Source organism: Lytechinus pictus, chromosome 14 (assembly GCF_037042905.1).
Source record: "Lytechinus pictus isolate F3 Inbred chromosome 14, Lp3.0, whole genome shotgun sequence".
In the NCBI taxonomy this organism is placed as follows: Eukaryota; Metazoa; Echinodermata; class Echinoidea; order Temnopleuroida; family Toxopneustidae; genus Lytechinus; species Lytechinus pictus.
Genome location: NC_087258.1, coordinates 25,317,009 through 25,326,750, shown reverse-complemented (window position 1 = coordinate 25,326,750; position 9,742 = coordinate 25,317,009).

The following is a 9,742-nucleotide window of genomic DNA, read 5'->3' as shown; positions in this document are numbered from 1 at the left end:
ACATCATGTAACACAGATATCTGAATACAAACTTGTTTTTAAATGTGAGCCGTGCCCTCACTGAAGAAGTTGAGGTTGGTGAAAGTCAGATACTTTGAAGCAATATCATCAATGATCTGATGAATTCACAAGTTGGAATTTTATCATGCTCCAAACTGTCAGTGCAAACACCCAAGATAATCAATTGTATTGTTCAAACACAAGTGATACAGATTGTGATCTGAGTATGTTGCCAGATCTAGCTTCATCTTATCCTAATATTATGTAGCATACCGTTAATTCTCAGAAAAATATACCAAAACAAGAGCTGAACTTTCATCATTAACCAACTTCTAAAAAATAGCTTGAATGACATACAGATTCTAGGAGTTATTACATCCAGCTATCCTCAAGCAATTGAGACTGACCTCAGTCTGTGACACTGAGCCTAATATTTTGTTTTCGTGAATGCTGCCTTTTGTCATATATTAAGGCGTCATGTCCGTTACGCGAAGTGTCATGTCCGTTACGCCATTTTTATGAAAATGAAAAGTGGTAAGGGAAAATGATTGCTACACATGGTAGGGGGTTTAATTCTAACATAGAATCTGAATCTGCAGTACCTTCAGACAGATTTCCTGTAAGCTGTGAAAACTTTAAGTGAAAAACGTAACGGACATGACACTGATAATGATTAAGAAATCACACAAATCTGAAGATCAATTTCTCTAAAATTGATGAATGGCATAAAATTTAACGATGATTTTCTGTTAATGTAAACATTAATAAACTATTCAAAAGTTAAAAGAGACCTCTGGGACCTTATTTGCTTTTAGTAGAGACAGGAAAGATGAATTGTATAAAAATAGCCACATTTTTTAGATTTTGCAATTTACTATTCTATTTTTTTGATGGTGGAAAAAACTATAAAATTTTATCAATATTGCGATTTTTCTATTGGAAATTGAAACTTTATAGATTACTTTTTAAGAAAATTTGATTGCTTAAGTGAAATCTGAAACTTATTTTTTTCTCTAAAGTGAACATTTTCCATGGAATTGCCCATTGGTCACTAAGTCACCCACGTTAACAGACCCCTGGTCATCCATCTTGACCTTAGGCTTAGCCTTGGTAGCAGGCTTACTAGAAGTACCAACGCTTGACGCAGGAGAGATCTTCAAAGCCGACGAGACATGCTGCGCAGCTTCCTCCACAACCTCAGCCAACTCTTTCCTGAAGGAGACTTCAGTATCCACTTCATCACTCAATACGTTGTAAGACTAAGCCTCTAACTAAGGGTTTGTGACTTTGGCGGTAGCCATGCTTCACAAAAAAAAACAAAGCTTCTAACAAAAGTTACGAGTTGAACATGAACTAAACTAGAACTAGGCGACACAGAAGTGTATATGTGGGACAACAACTCAGCAGTCGGTGGTAGACATTGACTAACCGTCGATAAGTTAGTTAATCACAAATTCACAATTAGGCCTAGCTAGGTACGCCACTGATAATTCAAATCTTCATCCAAATCTGTTGAAACTTACCTCAACATAAAGAAAATGTGTCACCCATTACGATGATGCATTGATTAAGACATATGATGAAGAATAACTCAAGTTATGATTTTTTTTTAAATGATTTCTAAGTATTATCCATTACGAACGAATTGTCGACCATCGAGTATCAATCAACACCGCGCATGCGCATTCGGGGATTGCCAATTCGGGGCGGAGATTTTACATCGCGCACAAACGCTTCTCGCGGCATGGTGACGAAGCGTAAGTGCGCATCATCTGTGAATGAGATTGGTCATTTTCGCGGCGCTCATAAATATGCATGTGCGTTCATGATACGCATATATCGGAGTATTTTGTTGTTTTGCAAGGCACAGTGTGCAAGACGATTGATTTGAGACTTGAAGTTAATTTCACATGTTTTAACTAGATTATCTGAATTACAGTGCACAATTACGACATGGAAGACCATTGGGATGGATTTCAAATATAATATGTAAGTGAGTTGATAACATTTGGTTTTGCATCTTTCTTTTTTCAAGTTGTTTTGAGATCGAGAATTTTTTCTTTCATTTTAATCATCATTTCTTGTTTCTTGTCTGTCCACCGCAATTTTTTGTAGTCCTATGTTAAATTTTCCCCTTCAGTACACTGATGCTTGAAAGTATGAAACCGAAAAATGCACCCCCCCCCCCCGCGTTCATCCTTTCTCTCGATCCCTAACAATAACATTAAAAAAGGATAATAACATAAGCTGATAGAGTTTTGACAAGTTATTAAAGTCGTTTTTTTTTTTTTTTTTTGGAGAGGCGGGGTGGGGGAGGGGGGGTGATGTAATTCCCATTCCCCCCCCCTCATTTTTTGTTTTTATTCGTGACTTGATATCCTTGCCTTTACGTGATTTCCTATGCATGCTCAATCCTTGAAACTTTACATAATTTTAAAATATTTTTACAGATCCATAGTACACCATACAGAACTTTTTTTAAAGGAGCTAGTCTCAAGTTTGTCTCTCTGTTTTGTTTCCTTTTCTGTGAGTTCCTTTCTTCTCATTTTGTTCCTCTCCTGTACTAACTTTACAACCATTTGCTTTTGTTTTTGCTTCTCTAGCCTCACTTTTTCCCAATTTCATTGGATTCATTATTTTGTTTTCTCTTTCATCTACAGGAAATTTTTGTAGCCAGGAGGCTGTATCATTTGATGAAAACATCAGTTTGGATTCGACCTTACCACAGAAATGTTAGGGGCCCTATGAAGCATTGCATCCGCTCTGCCAAACTGCCTCTCACCCGAGATATTTGTAGAACTACACGATGCACTTTCTGCAGCAAGATCCAGCTAAAGTTGTGATGAACTAGCATATAATAGATTTCTTATATTAATAACATTCATCATTCCAGTTCTTAATTGATATTTCAAAAGTTTAATAAATCACTTTACATGCATTTAATATATTTCTTATATTCATATCATTCCAGTTCTTAATTGATATTTCAAAAGTTTAATAAATCACTTTACATGCATCATATTGAGCTGTACACTGAATCTTGCCTCATAAGATCATTTGGCTTCATCTCTACATAATCCCCCCCCCCCCAGCAATAAAAAAATGAAAATCTAATAAAACAATAGAGCTGCAGGGGGGAGGGGGGGCAAAATCGTCCGCCCAAAAATTTGACAAGCAAAAAAGTCTTCAACCACAAATAAAGGATTTCGTACCAGAAAAAAAAATTACAAGCCAAAAAAAAAAAAGGTCCTCAACAGGTTATTAAGTACATTTCGCACCAGAAAAAAAATTACAAGCAAAAAAAAAGGTCTTAAACTTCAAAGGAGGGGGCCACCGGTGGCTCATCAGGGGGGGCAGGGATACGTCCCTTGCATGGGTTGTGACTCGTCGGGGGGCAGTTTGCCCCCCCCCCATAGGTACGCTAGTGGCTGCAGGTCCACCCACCCATCTGTATCAACCATTACCTCCAATGAGAATGCCTAATTTTGAATTTTATTGAGCAACTTCATTAATACTGTTAAAATATCCAATTTATATTTTTATGTGGAGTTAATTAATGTAACCAATGCCAACAAGGAAAAAAAATAAAATGAATACTTTCATGTGCCAGTGTGGATTTGTCATTTCTTTTTTAAATTTATTTTAATATTCAGATCTGTATGTGTATCCTTTTTTAACACTATGTTCCTTCTCTTCTCTACTGCATGTGCCAAATTGATTGTTTTTTTGCTCATACTTCTTAAATAAATCATGAAAAAATTACATAAAGTCTAAATAAAAATATTTAAACAGACATACAAGAAAAAAAAGTGTTAGTTTGGGGTGATAGAAAATGTTAGAAGACAGTTTGGGGGGGGTGAGATAAATCAATTGTTTCTTTCTTGTCAATTTAAAAGCTGCAATTCACATTTGTGAATAATTAAGTAGTTGGTAGAACAATTCCTGCTTAAAGTTGCAGTCTGAATGGAATGCAGGATCGCCAAGAACAAAGCCCAGAGCAGATCGAGGCCGAGGTGGGGTTGGTTTTTTTAAGGCGGCATTTCCATCACGCTTTCTTGGAACCACAGATATTCGACGGCTCAGCCCAAGTCTGTTCATTGTTGGGCCCCTCGACTTCAGATCAGTAAGTATTGCCATGCTCAAATGGAGATAAGAAATTAATCTGAATGAAAATAAAAATATGAAAACAAAAGAAAATTAAAATGATAATCAATTAAATTAGATCTAACAGTTAGGCCATGGCCATCCATTTTTAAAATAATAAAAATGTAAAGTTTGATTAGGCCAAAAGAAATCATGTTAGTTTGTTACATGAATTTTCAACAGAATATAATCATCAAATAATAAATCAAGACTAAAGTAAAGGCTAAAATTAGGTTCGAGAAGATTCAGAAAGTTGTTGCGTCATTTGCCATTTTTTTTCAATATTTTAATTCAATCAAAATGAATGTGTGTCAGTGTGGGATATATTTCTGATTTCTACATTTGTGTCTGGTTTTCAATTCCTAATTTATAAAAAAGAAAAAGTTTTTTTTAATCAAAGAAATACCAGACATATTACGGTAGACGGTCTGCTACACAAATTCCAATGCGCAGGACTACACACCGCGGGCAACCAAAAACCCTAGCAGCCGCCATAAATTAGCCCGCGAAACGCGTCGCCAAACTTAAAAAAAAATCCCACGAAACAAATAGCAAGGGCGTTTAACATTCGTCCGTGGCAAATGGTGGCAAGAAATGCTGCCATGAATGAGGTAAGAAATGAAAGCTTACGACTTCAATTTTCAAGTAGCATATGTATTTTTAGCGTAATATGTCTGATAATTCCATGAAAATAACATATAATGATGATTTGATGCATAAACTGTACTTACAGACTGTTTTAGTGCAATTTTTGTTCCGATCTCGATCCTCCGTCGCAAGAGCTAACCGTGCAGTATAGCTGAATGCATTGATTGGGAAGATGATGTCATCGTTTTCATTCCCATTGATATACGTTTACCATCCTAGACAGGAGACTCAAATAGGGCTTGCCGTTATTGCTCGCACCGGCTCCCGAGGCAGCTTGTCGCCATTTTCGTACGCGAAAATGATGACGCGAAAATCGCGCCCTCTCGCGCTAGAGTAGCGTACCTAGCCTAGCCTAGGCTAGACCAAAAGCTTCGGTCTCAGTTATGTTGGTCGTTCAGCTGAACTCCGTTGGCTTCACTCACCAAATACAGAGACTGAAGTTCTAGCGCGATCTGTACAGGGGACTCAATGGCCATATGTTTATGTGTATTAAGTTTGGATAAAACAGGGCAGTGAAGTTGCGCGACAGCCGAGGTAAGTCACTGTTTTTGTTCCTTTTAACTTGATTTTCCCCGTTTTTTGGCAATTAATGCCAAGAGGGAATATTAATTTGCATTTCAGTTGCGTTAATTTTCAAAAGTTTGATTCATTAAAGACGAAAATTGAAGAGCCCCGACAGGGGGATTTTGCATTGTAAGTCCCCTAATGGTGGCTGCACGATAGCGAGCCGTCTGTGTATGAGGAGAAATTTAAAAAACAAAAAAATGTTTAAAAACTCCTCGAAACAGACGGCTGCCAGCTGTCTAAGCTAGGTACGCTACTCTAGCGCGAGAGGGCGCGATTTTCGCGTCATCATTTTCGCGTACGAAAATGGCGACAAGCTGCTTCGGGAGCCGGTGCGAGCAATAACGGCAAGCCCTACTTGAGTCTCCTGTCTAGGATGGTAAACGTATATCAATGGGAATGAAAACGATGACATCATCTTCCCAATGCATTCAGCTATACTGCACGGTAAGCTCTTGCGACGGAGGGTCGAGATCGGAACAAAAATTGCACTAAAACAGTCTGTAAGTACAGTTTATGCATCAAATCATCATTATATGTTATTTTCATGGAATTATCAGACATATTACGCTAAAAATACATATGCTACTCGAAAATTGAAGTCGTAAGCTTTCATTTCTTACCTCATTCATGGCAGCATTTCTTGCCACCATTTGCCACGGACGAATGTTAAACGCCCTTGCTATTTGTTTCGTGGGATTTTCGTGGGAAGTTTGGCGACGCGTTTCGCGGGCTAATTTATGGCGGCTGCTAGGGTTTTTGGTTGCCCGCGGTGTGTAGTCCTGCGCATTGGAATTTGTGTAGCAGACCGTCTACCGTGATATGTCTGGTATTTCTTTGATTTAAAAAAACTTTTTCTTTTTTATAAATTAGGAATTGAAAACCAGACACAAATGTAGAAATCAGAAATACATCCCACACTGACACACATTCATTTTGATTGAATAAAATATTGAAAAAAAATGGCAAATGACGCAACAACTTTCTGAATCTTCTCGAACCTAATTTTAGCCTTTACTTTAGTCTTGATTTATTATTTGATGATTATATTCTGTTGAAAATTCATGTAACATGATTTCTTTTGGCCTAATAAAACTTAAATTTTTTATTATTATAAAAATGAATGGCCTAGATCTAATTTAATTCATTATCATTTTAATTTTCTTTTGTTTTCATTTTTTTATTTTCATTCAGATTAATTTCTTACCTCCATTTGAGCATGGCAATACTTACTGATCTGAAGTCGAGGGGCCCAACAATGAACAGACTTGGGCTGCATGAGCCGTCGAATATCTGTGGTTCCAAGAAAGCGTGATGGAAATGCCGCCTTAAAAAAACCAACCCCACCTCTGCCTCTGGGCTTTGTTCTTGGCGATCCTGCATTCCATTCAGACTGCAACTTTAAGCAGGAATTGTTCTACCAACTACTTAATTATTCACAAATGTGAATTGCAGCTTTTAAATTGACAAGAAAGAAACAATTGATTTATCTCACCCCCCCCCCCAACTGTCTTCTAACATTTTCTATCACCCCAAACTAACACTTTTTTTCTTGTATGTCTGTTTAAATATTTTTATTTAGACTTTATGTAATTTTTTCATGATTTATTTAAGAAGTATGAGCAAAAAAACAAACAATTTGGCACATGCAGTAGAGAAGAGAAGGAACATAGTGTTGAAAAAGGATACACATACAGATCTGAATATTAAAATAAATTTAAAAAAGAAATGACAAATCCACACTGACACATGAAAGTATTCATTTTATTTTTGTTCCTTGTTGGCATTGGTTACATTAATTAACTCCACATAAAAATATAAATTGGATATTTTAACAGTATTAATGAAGTTGCTCAATAAAATTTAAAATTAGGTATTCTCATTGGAGGTAATGGTTGATACAGATGGGTGGGTGGACCTGCAGCCACTAGCGTACCTATGGGGGGGGGCAGACTGCCCCCCCCCCCCGACGAGTCACAACCCATGCAAGGGACGTATCCCTGCCCTCCCCCCCTGATGAGCCACCGGTGGCCCCCTCCTTTGAAGTTTAAGACCGAAAGTACGAAATCCTTTATTTGTGGTTGAAGACTTTTTTGCTTGTCAAATTTTTGGGCGGACGATTTTGCCCCCCCCCCTGTGGAAAATCCTAGGTACGCTACTGCCTGCAGCTCTATTGTTTTATTAGATTTTCATTTTTTATTGCTGGGGGGGGGTATTATGTAGAGCTGAAGCCAAATGATCTTATGAGGCAAGATTCAGTGTACAGCTCAATATGGTGCATGTAAAGTGATTTATTAAACTTTTGAAATATCAATTAAGAACTGGAATGATGAATGATATGAATATAAGAAATATATTAAATGCATGTAAAGTGATTTATTAAACTTTTGAAATATCAATTAAGAACTGGAATGATGAATGTTATGAATATAAGAAATCTATTATATGCTAGTTCATCACAACTTTAGCTGGATCTTGCTGCAGAAAGTGCATCGTGTAGTTCTACAAATATCTCTGGTGAGAGGCAGTTTGGCAGAGCGGATGCAATGCTTCATAGGGCCCCTAACATTTCTGTGGTAAGGTCGAATCCAAACTGATGTTTTCATCAAATGATACAGCCTCCTGGCTACAAAAATTTCCTGTAGATGAAAGAGAAAACAAAATAATGAATGCAATGAAATTGGGAAAAAAGTGAGGCTAGAGGAGCAAAAACAAAAGCAAATGGTTGTAAAGTTAGTACAGGAGAGGAACAAAATGAGAAGAAAGGAACTCACAGAAAAGGAAACAAAACAGAGAGACAAACTTGAGACTAGCTCCTTTAAAAAAAGTTCTGTATGGTGTACTATGGATCTGTAAAAATATTTTAAAATTATGTAAAGTTTCAAGGATTGAGCATGCATAGGAAATCACGTAAAGGCAAGGATATCAAGTCACGAATAAAAACAAAAAATGAGGGGGGGGAATGGGAATTACATCACCCCCCCCACCCCGCCTCTCCAAAAAAAAAAAAAAAACGACTTTAATAACTTGTCAAAACTCTATCTAGTATCAGCTTATGTTATTATCCTTTTTAATGTTATTGTTAGGGATCGAGAGAAAGGATGAACGCGGGGGGGGGTGCATTTTTCGGATTCATACTTTCAGGCATCAGTGTACTGAAGGGGAACATTTAACATAGGACTACAAAAAATTGCGGTGGACAGACAAGAAACAAGAAATGATGATTAAAATGAAAGAAAAAATTCTCGATCTCAAAACAACTTGAAAAAAGAAAGATGCAAAACCAAATGTTATCAACTCACTTACATATTATATTTGAAATCCATCCCAATGGTCTTCCATGTCGTAATTGTGCACTGTAATTCAGATAATCTAGTTAAAACATGTGAAATTAACTTCAAGTCTCAAATCAATCGTCTTGCACACTGTGCCTTGCAAAACAACAAAATACTCCGATATATGCGTATCATGAACGCACATGCATATTTATGAGCGCCGCGAAAATGACCAATCTCATTCACAAATGATGCGCACTTACGCTTCGTCACCATGCCGCGAGAAGCGTTTATGCGCGATGTAAAATCTCCGCCCCGAATTGGCAATCCCCGAATGCGCATGCGCGGTGGTGATTGATACTCGATGGTCGACAATTCGTTCGGAATGGATAATACTTAGAAATCATTTCTTAAAAAAATCATAACTTGAGTTATTCTTCATCATATGTCTTAATCAATGCATCATCGTAATGGGTGACACATTTTCTTTATGTTGAGGTAAGTTTCAACAGATTTGGATGAAGATTTGAATTATCAGTGGCGTACCTATCTAAGCCTAGGCCTACTCACATTTGCATCAAATACAGTCCAAATGTCCACTACATAAATAAAATAGACTGAAACGCCGGGTTTAGTCAGGAGCGCCTAACAAAACTTTTCTTGCCGGCTCAACATGATCTGAACACCGGCACCAGCTATGGAATTGGCAGCTACGGGAAGATGCAATAAATCAACATAGAATCGTGAAATCACACATTCACTTGCGTGCATAAGAAATCGCACACGCTGAGTACCGGTACTCGGTACCACCAGTGTAGTGAAAGAACCGAGTCACTCAAACTCAAAGTCAAATTGAAACATTTCGGCGACTTACCTCTTTTACTGATCTTGCTATACCGTCAAGAATTTGATCTTTGAGTTTAACACGTTGAGAAGACATATTTACATTTCGGCATTTCTAAATTGAAGCGCCATTTGTTTTCAGAGCGATCCAAATAATAGTCGTTCAGTCGCTGTTTTTCCGCCCGGCGCTCACCACAAGGATAATGATACTGAAGATATCATTACACATTTCGTATTACATGGAGGGACGTGTAGTAGATACTTATGAA